Source organism: Oryzias latipes, chromosome 22 (genome assembly GCF_002234675.1).
Source record: "Oryzias latipes chromosome 22, ASM223467v1".
Classification (NCBI taxonomy): domain Eukaryota; kingdom Metazoa; phylum Chordata; class Actinopteri; order Beloniformes; family Adrianichthyidae; genus Oryzias; species Oryzias latipes.
In genome coordinates this window covers 21,112,178-21,126,009 of record NC_019880.2, presented here as the reverse complement: position 1 = coordinate 21,126,009, position 13,832 = coordinate 21,112,178, and the positions used below count along the sequence as shown (strand labels likewise).

The following is a 13,832-nucleotide window of genomic DNA, read 5'->3' as shown; positions in this document are numbered from 1 at the left end:
GTTGAAGAGTATTTACAGACATTCAGGTCTTAACTATAAGTAGCATTGCTCCACCCTTAGACAAACCCATTTCTGCACTAAGCACTGAGAAATGACATTTCTTTGATTTTGGACATCCGGCTCTGCTCATAGCAGTGCGAGCAGCTTACCCACTGCAGCCTCCTCCATCCAGAGAGCTTTCAGCGGCCAGGCCTTTGTTCTGGTGCACACCCTGCACTGGAACTAATGGGAGAACCAGGCCCAGAATATTTAGGGAACTCTAAATTTGGGACATTTGGAAAGGCTCCCAGTCCTTATCCATGGCTTAGCTGCAGCATGAAGTAAAAAAGAGAAATAACAGCTCAGCCTGCAGCCAAAAATGTCGACACTAAGAGTCGATGCTGTTGTGAAAGTTGGTGGCATCATGAGGTCAGTCCAGATTAGCAGCTTAAGGCTTTTTCCAATGTTTCCTTGAGATGGGAAGCCTGCAGTACTTTCACTTTTGTCCCATTTTATCTTTGCTCACAAGTTGGTCTTCACTCCATTAAGCCCAAAAATTTTACACTAGCTTCGTCTTTATGTTTGATTCTCCCTTCATGCAGTGTTATATTGACACCATCCCCCCAGCTATTGCCATTTGTCAGCCAGTGGCTGAACGGCCACCCTCAATCGTCTTTTCAGCTCAGGCTTAGTCTCATTGGCAGTAAGCTGATTAGGAACGAGTTGCTAAGCTTGGCAGAGACTGATCGCCTAACCGAGAGTGGCGACAGAAAAGGGTGAGGGAATGGGTGACTGAGGGGAGGAGGGTGAGAATAGAGGAAGAAAGCTGATGAAAGTGACTTCAAGGAAGAAAGGGGAATGAGATTATTAGACAAGGCGTCCATTTAATGAGACGGGCTCTGTGATTTGGACCATGATGTGAAGGTAGTTTAGGAGACATCAGTAGGGACGGTATGCATTTTCATACAGGTGAGGATTCCCAGTCATTCAGGTCATGATACCTCAGGGGAGATGCTGGAGAAAAGAGGTTATTCATGCTCTGACTGCTTCAGACGTGTGGAACAAAGTGAAATAACTAGATGTCATGTGAGCAGATGCAAATGTCAGGAATCCAGTGTGTAGCGGCTGCGGGCTTATGAGCCGCTAGAGAGGCTGCGGCAGGTCCTGTTTGCGACGCGCTCCACAAAAAACAATGACCAAGAAATCCACTTTGTTTGTGTGTCGTGATTTATTCCAATTCATCGTTACCACAGATGACACTTGTGATACGATCCATCATAGCAGAGTTCATAATCATTTATAGAAGCGGTCAACAAAAAATACTGGGCCCTGTGCACCCTCTCTGTATCAAACCAACAAAACCAAACTAACACAGGTGACAGGTGCGCCTAAATGACGTCTTGACTAATCACGTGACCAAAAAAGGGAATTATAAACAAACATGATAGTGGCGACTACACACCAGCCCCTAATTATTTGGCAAATAGACAAATAATTACACACACAAAAGAAACATTAAATCAGCATAAACAATACAAATTCATTTAGTTCTTTTTTTTCACATTTTTTGTTAGTCAATTAGCATGCAATAGCTGTATCTGTCTTTCAAAAGATCACGAGTCCTTAAATTCGAGAAATCTTCACTTCTTCATGAAGCTATTCCTTTTGGTTTCAGCCTCCAGCAGTAAAACCATCTTTGTAATTGGTCGCTCCAAGCAGCTGGTCTTTGTCTTGACTCGATCTTGACGTACTAATCCTCTTCTGTCTGGGAAAGTCTGTAGTACTTTTCCTAGAACCCATGAATTTCTGGGTGTTAAGCGATGTGCCTTGAAAAGTTGCAGCATAATCAAAAACAACCCTCAACTTTTTTTTTAACTGGGTGGTAAACACCATGATGTGGGATACACCATACTTTCCCATCAGCTTCAGGTCTTCCTCCGGTACCTGTTCAGCGTAACCCTTGGTGAACATGTCATTCATAAAGGCCATGTAATCTGTGTAGAATACAGGGTCTCTTTGGAGTCTTTTCTTTAAATGAACAATACGCTGCAGAGCTAAATCTTTGTTGTTAGGCATGCAAACATTTTTGTTTTGCAGTGGTAAACCAATCTGATAGTGTCCATTTATGAGGTTTGCTGAATTTGAAACTGTCTCCTTAAATTGTTGGTCTTCTTGTGACAATCCAGACTGTTCATCCATACTGCATTCAGGAAAATCAATTTGGAATTGCTTCTGCCAAAGTTCATCCATCTGTACAACAGACACTCTGTTTACTGACAATTCTGGTTGTCGTTGATCCATTGTGTTTCCACTGTTTCTTCCGAGCGGTCCATTTATTGTCCAACCTAGCATTGTTCTGATAGCAAAAGGTCCATCATGTTCACTTTGGATCACTTGCAGTGGTTCCAAAGCTTTGGGAACATTGAGGCCTATTAAAAGTTCAATCTCTTCATTTATTTGTGGTAAGTAAATGTCCTTTCGATAAGGCCAATTTTGCAGATCCTTTTGCAGCGGTATATTACATTTCTGCACTTCAATGCTTGGTTGTGTGTATGTTTTAGGAATAGTAACAAAATCATCACCTTGAATGGCTGCTACCTCTAGTCCATTGACAACATGACTGTCCACAATTTTCTCTTGACCCATTGTCCTGAGAAGAAAGTGTGTTTTCCGTCCTTCCACATTGAGTCTGTGCATTAAACTGTCGGTACAGAACACTGCAGTATAGGCCTGCACAATATACCGCAAATTTATCGTTATCGCGACATCATGCTGTGCAATATGCATACCGCAAAAGACGGCGAAAATCGCAATAAATGGTTACCTTAAATGTGCTAAAACAAACTCACGGCAGCTTGAAGTATTTAATGAATCAAATGAATCCATTTATGCGTTTAACCAATCGGAAGGACCCGTTAACGTCGTTGATCAATCAGATGAGCCCTTTTATGTTTGATGTTTGCCTCCTACGTCGACAAGGGTCATTTGGAGTATGATTTTTAAACTGTTGCAGTGAAATGGTGAAATGATGTTTTTGGTTGTTTTGCTATTTGTGTATATACCGCAAATTATATGGTTATCGCAATATTAATCACTAATATCGCGAGTTTTCCTCATATCGTGCAGCCCTACTGCAGTACTTCCTTGATCCAAAAGAGCATAGGTTGTGACAATCTTGCTTCCTTTGCTGAGTTTCACTTGAACTGGAACTATTGGTAATTTGCAGTCTTGATCACCAGCCCCAGTAACACCATTGGACACCATAGTTCTCATTTGCTGAATCTCTGGTTTCTTTTCTGTCTCTGTAACGTCTTGAGTCTCTTCTTTCCTAAGTGAAGTAATGTGAAGCAGAGTTGGATGTTTAAAGCCACATTTAGCACAAGAGATGCGCCTTTTGCAATCTTTACTGATGTGTCCAATACACAGACAGCCAAAGCAAACACCCTTTTCTCTCAAGAAGCCAATCTTTTCCTTTCTGGATTTCTTTTCCAACTGTTCATATGAATCCAAAGTATGTTCTTTTCCACAAAAGAGACATTTCTTTCTCGACGTTTGGGTAAATTTCTTTTCCTGGGTTTCAGCTTTTAATATTTTATTCCCTGGGGTTACTGTTGTAGCAAAACTGCTTTCTTTCCTTCCAAAACGGATATGTGACTCTGGTTTGGTCAAACTCCTACTTTTTCTTTAGGCTTTGTCCCTGTAGCCTGATGATCCCGTTGAGTTGTTTGATGTGAAAATGGTACGAATGGGTCAGCTTTCCAATCCAGAGTTTTTTGTTTTGTTGTTTGTCTGTCCAAATAGGATTTCATTCCATCTGATGCTTTAGAAAGCCTTTCACTTGCAATACTTTGGGATATCAGAACTTTCAGTTTGGCCTTGTATGCACAGATGTCCTCTTCCAATTTAAGTTGTTCTTTTCTTTGACGAAGTCGTTCTTCCTCCTCTTCCAGTTGATGTCTTTGTTTTAAAACCTCTTGTTTTGCCAATAAAGCAGCCAGATCTGCTTCTGTTTTAATGCATGATGAAGTTGTAGAGGACGCTATTGACTTTCCCGAATGTGATCTTGTTGATTTTTGCTCCACATTTGACACACTGTCACTGGGTTTTATGTCATCATTTTCCTCCATTTCTTGATTTGTGATTTGATGTATGTTTATGTTTGAGAGCAAATTATATGTTGCAGCAGAAACATCCTTTTGTTCCTTAACGTCACCAAGCCATTGTGTCACACCTCCTATGAAAGCATTGCTGTGATCCAGAATATTAGAAAACCACTCATCTTGACTATTTTGTTTATCCTGTGGCAAAAGAGGGAGTAACGTTGCATGTGATTCACCAGCGTTCGCGCACAGTTCTGTCAAGTCCACCATGAGAGACTGAACATGTTCAGCATTCTTTTCGTTTGTCATAAGTCTCTTTATTTCTGGAATAAGGCCCTTTATTCTATTCACAGCAAATTTGCGTTCCTTTTGAAGCCTTTCAATTTTATTACTGAGAGCTTTCACAGTCAGTTTCATTTGTCTTTTTTCATTCGTTTCCATCGCAGAATACTCATTCCCTGGTTCACTCATTCTCCCTTCGTCACTTGCGTGGTGTTGCACAATACTTTCATTCATTAAAAATCGACTCCGTTATTTGTGCAGCTTTACAGAGTCTGCAATGACTTGCTCAGCGCAGCATTAGTGCGGGGATCGCCATACAATCTTGACTTAGTTAGGAGATACCGTTTGATTTTTCGTTTTCACCAGATAGCAGTTCAGAGTTTCACTAAGCTGGATTCCTGACCGAGCGCCCGTCGCTTCCGGGTGCTTACCTCCGCTTGTTGGATGACAGTGCCAGAGACGCTTTGATTGCAATCCATCCCGCTGTCGCGCTGTCTTTGTGGCGTCTGGAGTTGTTGCACTGTGTGGAGTGTCTTTTTCTTTCTGTCATTGTCTTTTCATATTTTTTGTTGTTGTAGCGGCTGCGGGCTTATGAGCCGCTAGAGAGGCTGCGGCAGGTCCTGTTTGCGACGCGCTCCACAAAAAACTATTACCAAGAAATCCAGTGGGAATTGTAGCCTCAGTTTCCTATTGTTTATATGAACAAAATGTTAAACGTACTACACAGACGCCTATAAGACACAAAAACAAACTTTCAAACATGTTCAAACACCTGAACCTCAATACTGGGAGACAACAACCATCTTTTTAACTGTTTTTGTTTGTTGATTATATTAAACAACCAGGAGCTCTACAAGTAAAACAAAAAAAGGTCTGTTCCTCCTTTATAAGACCCGTCCATCACCGTCTCACAGCAGATTTCAGACACTGGCTCCTCCTACCACACCCCCCTAGCTCAGCTGCTGGGTTTACAAACCCCCCCCCCCCCCCCTGTTAAACTAAAGTAATTCAGTCAATAAAGAAAATTTGAATGAAAGTTTTATTGTGATAGTGGCCCTGCGACAGATTGGCGGACTGTCCAGGAAGCCCCCTGCCTTCGCCCACAAGTGGCCGGGGGCTCCGGCAGTCCCATGACCCCAAAAGGGATAAACGGAAAAAAATGAATGAATAAAAGTGCTGCAGCATGCATGTATGCAGTCATTCAGAGGGCCTGCTGTAGCACCCATGGCGTCTGTGCTGCCCTGGAGCACCTTTGGGGGGGGGTTACAGTCTTCACAGTGGCTTTTTAAGCATCTCAGAGTCTCTCCCACTCCCCCTGTGTTCTGCCAAAAAGTCCTCAACCTTCATACAGCATCCTGCATAGAGAGCCCACTAATGATGAGAGGGCAAAAACCGTCCCTAAGTCCATCATCAGATTCTTAGTTTTAGAAGGGTAAGAAGTAAACGATTCTCCCTGCCCCCCGTCAGTCTGATAAGCAGAGTCATCAGGCTCTGAAATAAACCCCTCCCCTCAGGTATCGTCCACAAACCAATGACTGTGTATAGAACTGGACTGAGCGGCTGTGAAATCACACATTCAGTCGCCATTTTTCTGCGATTCGGACGTCGGCATGTTGGAGCCGGACGACAGCGATAGGTCCGAGTCGATTTGAGTCAAAGTTTCTATGGCAACTACAGTCGCCAGTCAGGAGTGAGTTTGTTGGAAGGCCACACGCCTTCCACTGAAAGCGACTCTGCAGAATCTGTCAATCAAAACATTTAGGTGGGGGCCAGAGGGCGCCACATATTTTTACTGAGGCATCTGATTGGTTAGTTTATAACTTGAATGACATGCGATAAATACAAAAAATAACCTGATTTTGGCTTCTTGCGTCTTTACACCAATTAGCTCATACTCTCTAATCACGGACAGCTACATGAATGATTTCTGCTGCAGCTCTGTTCACCCTCCTGAAAGGTAGTCGATTCAGGCCCCCCCCCCCCCCCCCCCCCCCCATCACATTCATACAAAACAAAGAAAAAAGCAGCAACAGCTTTTGTTCCAGAGCAGGGCAGGACCTTCAGCCGCCTGTCTGTGGATTTAAGAATCACCAGAGGGCTCCGAATGCAGCGCGGCTGGCTTAATATAGATGCTCAAGGAGAAGCTGAGCCGGAGGGAAAACCGGGGCTGGGATCTCCTCACAGAGGTGAAGGATTCAGGAAAAGCAGTGCAGCGATGGACGCAGTCAAGAGACAAACAAGATAACTGAAAAAAAAAATAGACCAAAACGCCCATGTTCATCATGCAGCTTCAAATGCACTGACACCACAAAGCAGCTTTCCATTTCCTATGATCATATCAGACATTTAATATGTACATCTTTAAATGACCTGATGCCTGCTTCAAGCCTTCTGTTAAATATGAAAACATTTATAGAAAAAAGCATTAAATTGTCAAAAAGGTTGTCCTTCACATCTCCTCCTTCTGGGATCAGATTTGCTCCCTCTTCTGTGTCATCCGTGCTTGTCTTCTCTCTGGACTTAAGGAAGTGCATTTTTAAATTCAATTCAATTTTATCTGTATGGCCCAAAATCACAACAACAACAGTCGTCTCGATGGGCTTCGTGCAGATAAATGTAGGGTAAAACATCAACTCAAAAGGATCGTGAACACACAATTCAATAGAAAGATTCTAAACTGAACTAACTAAACTGAGCTGGGCATCTCTGCCCGTAAGCACCTTCTCTGTAAGGGAAAAACTCCTAAAAAACAAAATTAGATTTCGGAAAAAACAAAGAAACCTCAGGGGTGTCCACAGGGGTGTCCTCCCCCAGGATGGACAGGCAATGCCAGATTCACACAGGTTACCATACTTTCCCCAGCTTCTGGTAAGGGTTAAGCTCAGGGATCAGGTCAGGGCTAGGCTTAAGGGGGTGGGGGGGTGGGGTATGGGGGGATTGAGGGGAGTCTTGTCAGTAGTCTTTGGGGACAGTCATGGATAGGTTCTAGTGCAGGCGAGATCTGGAGGTCCCTTGAAAATAAAGTGTGTGTTGTGCAAGAGTCAAGTCGGGTCGAGTCATGTCGAAGATGGTTTAAGATGCAGGCAGGAAACATATTAACAGTAAGGTAAATATTCTCTGATTACTATCTAGTCTGACAATAAGTCTGTCCAAAGAGGAATGTTTTCAGTCTAACTTTGAATGTAGAAACTGAGTCGGCCTCTCTTACATGAGCTGGGAGTTTATTCCATAAAACAGGGGCTTGGTGGCTGAACGCTCTACCTCCAACTATAATTTTACTAATTCTAGGAACCACAAGCAGTCCTGTATTTTGGGAGTGAAGTGTTCTGTTTGGGTGGTAATGGACTATGAGGTCTTTAATATAGGATGGGGTCAGACCATGTAAGGCCTTATAGGTTAACATGAGGATCTTGAACTTGATTCTAGAATCAACTGGGAGCCAGTGAAGTGAAACCAACACAGGAGTGATGTGATCTATCAATCTAGCTGCTGCATTCTGAAAAATGAACTTTTCCTTAAAGACTCACTTAGATGAAACCTGTTTTTGTGTTTTGAACTTCTCTTTGTGGGAATTTTCTTATGATGGAGGACATATTTAAAGAAAATCAAGATTACAACTGCATTTCTGAATATTTCTTTATTCAAATAGATGTGAATCAGGAGTTTTCAAAAACAGAGACAACTTAGAAAATCCAGAAACCTTTTATCTATCAGTGTTTTTGAAAACATACTTAGTGTTTGAACAAAAGATTTTATTATTTTAAACTAATATGTCCTCTTTTTGAATTTGATTCCAGAATGATAAAACAGCTTTCTCTTGTTCAGCGCCATTCGCTCTTTGTTGTCGGGCATCAAATTTTGTGTCGTACAGTCATTTCTCCTTAGAAAACATCTGATTCTGAAGCACAGCTATGCTGAATCTTAGCTGTGTCTCCTGTGCAGATTTACTCAGTTTAGGCTGTTTCAGTCTTTTTCCTCTTCACCAATTCATGATTAAAAACAATAGTTTTTCTCAATTTGGTAAACCTTTTTCCATCTTTCCTGTCCGGACCTTTGACTGATTTGTAGCGATGTGTTTTATCTGTCATTTCCATCATTCTTAATATGAGCTCATATAAATAACTAAACGGTAAAATCCCTCACTTTCAAACATTGGTGAGTTTATTCTCTCCTGTAAATGAGAATGAATTCATTTTTTTTACAATCCTTCCAGAAAAGAACATGAAACCTTGAAGGAAGCGTCTGATGGGACCTGATCCTGTGTCTGCACAACAGGCCGCGGCTGCAGGTATGCATGGCTGCAGGAATGCATGGCTGCATGGATATATGGTTGCAGGGATGTAGGGCTGCAGGGCTGCAGGGATATAGGGCTGCAGGGATGCATGGCTGCAGGAATGCATGGCTGCAGGAATGCATGGCTGCATGGATATATGATTGCAGGGATGTAAGGCTGCAGGGATATATGGCTGCAGGAATGCACGGCTACATGGCATGCATGGCTGCATGGATATATGGCTGCATGGATATATGGCTGCATGGATATATGGCTGCAGGGCTGCATGGATATATGGCTGCAGGGATGCAGGGCTGCAGGAACGCATGGTTGCAGGGATGCAGGCTCTGCCAGGCACAGTTTTTGTAAATAAGAGTTTGAGTGTTGGTGCACAGAGGACATCCCAGTGTGTGTGAAACATGGAGAACATGATGCAGCTGGAGGCCGGCCGTGTCTGAACGCTCCTGTCAAAACTCCTCAGAAGATGTTGAGAAGACCAGAGTAGAGTGACGGAGGGTGTTTCTCTGATGGAGTGGCGTCATGAGAGCGCCGCACATGGCTCCTTTGTTTTCCCCTGACTGATTGCCCTGCAGCCCTCGAGCCGCATGCTGAGGACTAACTGGGTGTCGGGAGCCGCTCCCCGTGGCTGTGAATGGTTGCTGCGGGGACAAAAAGTCTGCCTCTGCAGGCCTGCTGTGCTGATGGCCGTTTGACCTTTGACCTCTTAAAGCGACAGCAGCCGGGTCAGATAAATCACTGCTGTCACAATAAAAGTCACGTCTCCTCTGGGAAAACGCCTAATGTGCTAAATGCTGTTTGCTGCGCACATTCACATGCAAAGTCAGAAACGTTCTGTAAAAAGGTCAAAACAAACTTTTACTGTTGTCTGAGCCAAGAACAGACGTCAGCTGATCAACACCAACCATCCTCTGTTATTCTAGACGGGTTTCACCGAACTGCTGTTTATCTGTCAGCAGATTCCTGCTCTCTCCATTCCTACACAATGTCTGGATTCTTGTCCAGAGAAAAGCTTCAGATGCCGCACTGAGCCATGTTTGGGTGTTGGAATGATTCAGATGTCTCGGGCGGCATGAATGATGCTGACGGTCTCATTCAGAGGCGTCTGGATTTTCCCCTGATGATCAGATCAGAAAAGGTTCAAGGATAGAAACTTTGGTTGATGTGGATCTTTTATTACAAAATGTTAGTGGAACTGTAGCTCAAACACACATTTTCAGAACAGATTGATATACAAAATAAATGTGTAGATGGCAGCAGTTTGAATGTTATATCAATCAATCAATCAAACTTTATTTATAAAGCACTTTTCATATAAAAGAATAACACAAAGTGCTTTACATTAAAACAAAGCAAAATAAATAATATAAAAACAAGCATGAAGATTAAAATAAACAAGCACCAAAAATTAATAAAAATACGAATAGGGCCCCGCTCCCCGTACCTACACAACCCCCCACTTCTTACACATCTCCCACCCCTTAATTGATGGGGAAAGACTATGAGAATTGAGAAATAAGAAATAGGCTGAGCACAACCAGCCAAATGCAGCATCACAGGCGGGGACCGCTCCACCACAGCTAAGCACTGATGCAGGTCCCCATCCAGAGCCGCAACGGCTGAACAGCAGCCGACCCAGAGGGGGGGGTCCCAACTGAGGAAGCACCGGAAAAATAAAAATGAAAATAAAACAGACAATGAAAAAGTAAACATATTGATAAAAGCAATAAACAATAAAACATTGAAATAAGATAAATGAAAATTAATATAACACATTAAAATCTAGTGTAAGTTCATAAAACAAGATAAAATGGATAAAAATAAATAAATAAATAGTGGTAGTAAAAAATGAGCTAAAAGCCAGGTTAAAGAGATGCGTCTTTAGCCTTTTCGTAAAAGCATCAATGCTCTCTGCTGCTCTCAGGTCCTCTGGCAGACTGTTCTATAAACGGGGGCCATAGTGCTGAAAAGATGCTTCACCGTATGTTTTGGTTTTTACAGTCGGAATGGTTAACAGACCAGTGCCAGAGGATCTCAGGGTCCATGAGGGTTCATACCTTCCTAAAAGATCTGATAAATAAAAAGGCGCAAGACCGTTAAGCCGTTTAGAAACGGTTAAAAGTATCTTAAAATCAATCCTGTGCACACAGGATTGGATGCTGCTGTTATTGCTCCTCCTAAAAATCTTTGGGCTTTGGCGATCGGTCTCAGAGTGTGAGAGCCACGGTGGAGTTGTGTACCCGGCTGTGGCCGTGCGGGGCTGTAGATGTGTGCGGGGCTGTGGTCGCGTGTTGGGCTCCGCATGTGGGGCTGTAGAGCTCTCTTTTAACGTTGCCTTGTGTTTTTGTTATGAGCTACGATAGATGTCCCCAGCAGAATGGTCATGTAACCCTTCGCTGTGGAGCATAGCCATCATGGAGCCTGTCGTCGCTGCTCCTCTACGGTGCGTTGACCTGTGGAAACGTCAGGAGAAACAAGGGTTTTCTCTCTTACTTTCATATTTGTGGCTAAAGTGTCCTCAATAATCACCTTAAATGACCACATTTACATCCCAGACCAAGAAACAAAGTGTGAGATTGTGGCCACAAAGTCTGATGTTGACTCTTTGATCTATGGCGGGGTGTGTGTGTGTGTGTTCAGATTACTAAAGTGTTATAGTCCCCATTTGCGTGATTAATGGCGTGTAGCACTATGATCCTCCCCTCTGGTCACACCAGCCATCACTGGTGAGACTCTCAAATCTGAGGACTCTTCACGCCACGCTGGGCTCTTGTTCTCCACAAAAGCTTCACGCTGCATTTCAATTTCTTCCCCTACCCAAAAGTCTGAGTGACCTACTTACAGTCTGGAGCTAATCTCCATTACAACATGCAAACTTTTTCTCTATTCCTGTCGTGCCATATATAAATGTAGACTTTTTTCCTCTTGAGTGAAACTGTCACAGGCAGCAGGACGATCCTCTGGGAAACAAAATCTGTTTGTATTTACATTTAAAAGGGAGCCGTCCAGAATCATTCATACTCTTTTCAATGCAGTATCAATAGTCAAGTCCTTGTTGTTCATCCAGGATCCATAGCAGATACAGTTTTGTAACCTCATCTAGATGTAGTTTTTTTAAGATAAGGATGTTGCTTCTTATCCAGGAGGCTTTCTTCATTTCTTTATAGCCTCTTACTGCAAACACTCCCGATAATGGCGTTAGACGCATGTTTTACCAGAAAAGCTGAAGCCCTCCGCCGTGGAACCTGGTGGCATCCGTTGTCTGTGTTGTTAGAGGTTTCCACCACAGGCAGAGCCCAGATTCACAATGATGGCCTTGACAGCGATCCTTGTTTTTTCCCCGCCTCTCTCCCTGTCCTCCTGGCACCGGCGTGTCCTTCCTCTGTCGACCACAACCTCTGGGATTTTCCTCAACGTGTCTTTTTTTAATGATCCTTGGCACAGCAGCAACTGGAACCTGAAAATATTTGGATTTGGAGTTCCGTCCTGACTTTTGAGCAGCTGCAGATCCTCAGGGAGCTTTTATGTCTCCACCCTGACTGTCCTCAAACCAGCTGCTGGTTTTCACCTGCAGAGGCCATGAAACCCCTGTTCCCAATGATGCTGGGATGTCTTCACAGCAATGCGCCCTGTGCCTTGTTTTACTCTGGGAGACACCAGCGTCATTTCCAATCCAGAAGAAACTTGCTGGTTGAATGAAAACAAGTCCAAGTTTTCCAGGAGTAGGACGTTTTCAGGTATGTTTACATGCAGAGGAAGTCGTTCTGCAAAGTGTTTTAACTCAGTAGTACTCGTCTTATCAGCAAACTGTTTCATTTAAGCTCCAGTCCCACCGAACGCTGATGTGAAGCAAACATCCTTGTGTGTTTCAAATAGAAAGTTCTCCACCAAGTGGCCCAGAACCAGCGCATCAATCCGCCGTGGTTCTGTTCCCTTCAGAGAGCCAATGGCTGGGACTACGCTAGCAATACAATAATACATGAAGTTGATTGTTTTACTGCTTATTGTCCAGCGAGTTTAGCGGATCCGAGAGTGACCCGTGTTCATGAGCTTTACAGGACTTTCTTCTCGAAATGGAGCCAACAGCCACATGAAGGATGGCTCCCCTTCAGCTAAATGATCAACTAAAAGAAAAGTACGGGGGTAATGTGAATGATTTGTGACTCTTCAGTGCAGCAGAGTCCAAAATAGATAAATATGGTCAAGATTAAAAAAGAAAACACACTAAAGCATTGCCAAGAGTGGACCATGTCACTTTAAATCCAGTTTCATTTACTGAATTAGAGCAGGGCTTCATTAAAATCCATGAAAAATAATAAATGAAATGAACATCTTGGTCAAACAAAAGTGGTTCTTCCCTAAACCTAAAGCTGGATTCCTTGTCCAACAGCTGATATTGATATGAAACTGTGTGTGAGTGATGAGCCTGCAGCCGTTAACAGCCTCCTGTCTCACTGAATCTTTAATCTGTCTTCACAAGACCAGTCGCGCTCCCAAAAATATCTGCAAAGGAAAAGCTCCATGCCGCAGTGCGCATCCAGGCGCTCACTGACCCACAAATCCCTTCCTTCAAAACTGCCACAGCGCTCAGAAAACGGCGCCGTGCCAGGTTAGCAAACCTGCCGCTTTGTCCATTTGTGTCCTTCTGTTTATATATCACAGCCCTGGAGGTAAAAAAATGCCCCCATCTCCTTACAAACCCTCGAAGGGGCATGGTTGATGGGTCGTGAGTGTTACTGACCTTCAGTTCTCTTGGTTTTGGAAGAGCTTCTCTTTTCACACCAAAACTGAATGATGTTTTCTAAAATGTTGGAGGTTGGGGCCATGGTACCTACCTCCACTTGACCTTCTTAATGAGTTTAACATGAAGGGGAGTAAACGCTTCTCACATCATCGTATTAGGTTAGTTTAATTAGTTGGCATACCTTTTACTTAATCATAAAAAAGTTTCTAACCTAAAGTCTCCCTATGTATTGTAAAGTCTGCACAATAGTTACTGTGCCTCAAACAGATGACCCATGAAAGTTTTATCTCCACCATGTGAATATGGACAGTTATTGATTGTTCTTTTTTCTTTCCTGATCTATCAGAACTGACAAACGGAAGCCCTAATGCCTCGATGGCTTCCTGGAAAAGAGCTCGTTTGTGATTCGCGCTGTTGCACCTCAGTACGGCTTTGT

At 43.2% G+C, this 13,832-nt stretch overlaps 1 protein-coding gene across 4 annotated transcripts in view; it reads left to right on the top strand.

The window, feature by feature from the left end:
• The window catches only part of LOC101163291 (BRF1, RNA polymerase III transcription initiation factor subunit), a 100,412-nt gene that overhangs the window by 71,717 nt on the left and 14,863 nt on the right, over window positions 1-13,832 (top strand). The window contains exon 17 of one of the 4 annotated variants that reach the window (XR_911008.3): window positions 8,575-8,649. The exons of the other annotated variants lie outside the window; for them this stretch is intronic. The gene's annotated coding sequence lies outside the window, so the exon portion shown is untranslated. The remainder of the gene's footprint in view (window positions 1-8,574; window positions 8,650-13,832) is intronic. 4 annotated transcript variants of the gene reach the window in all.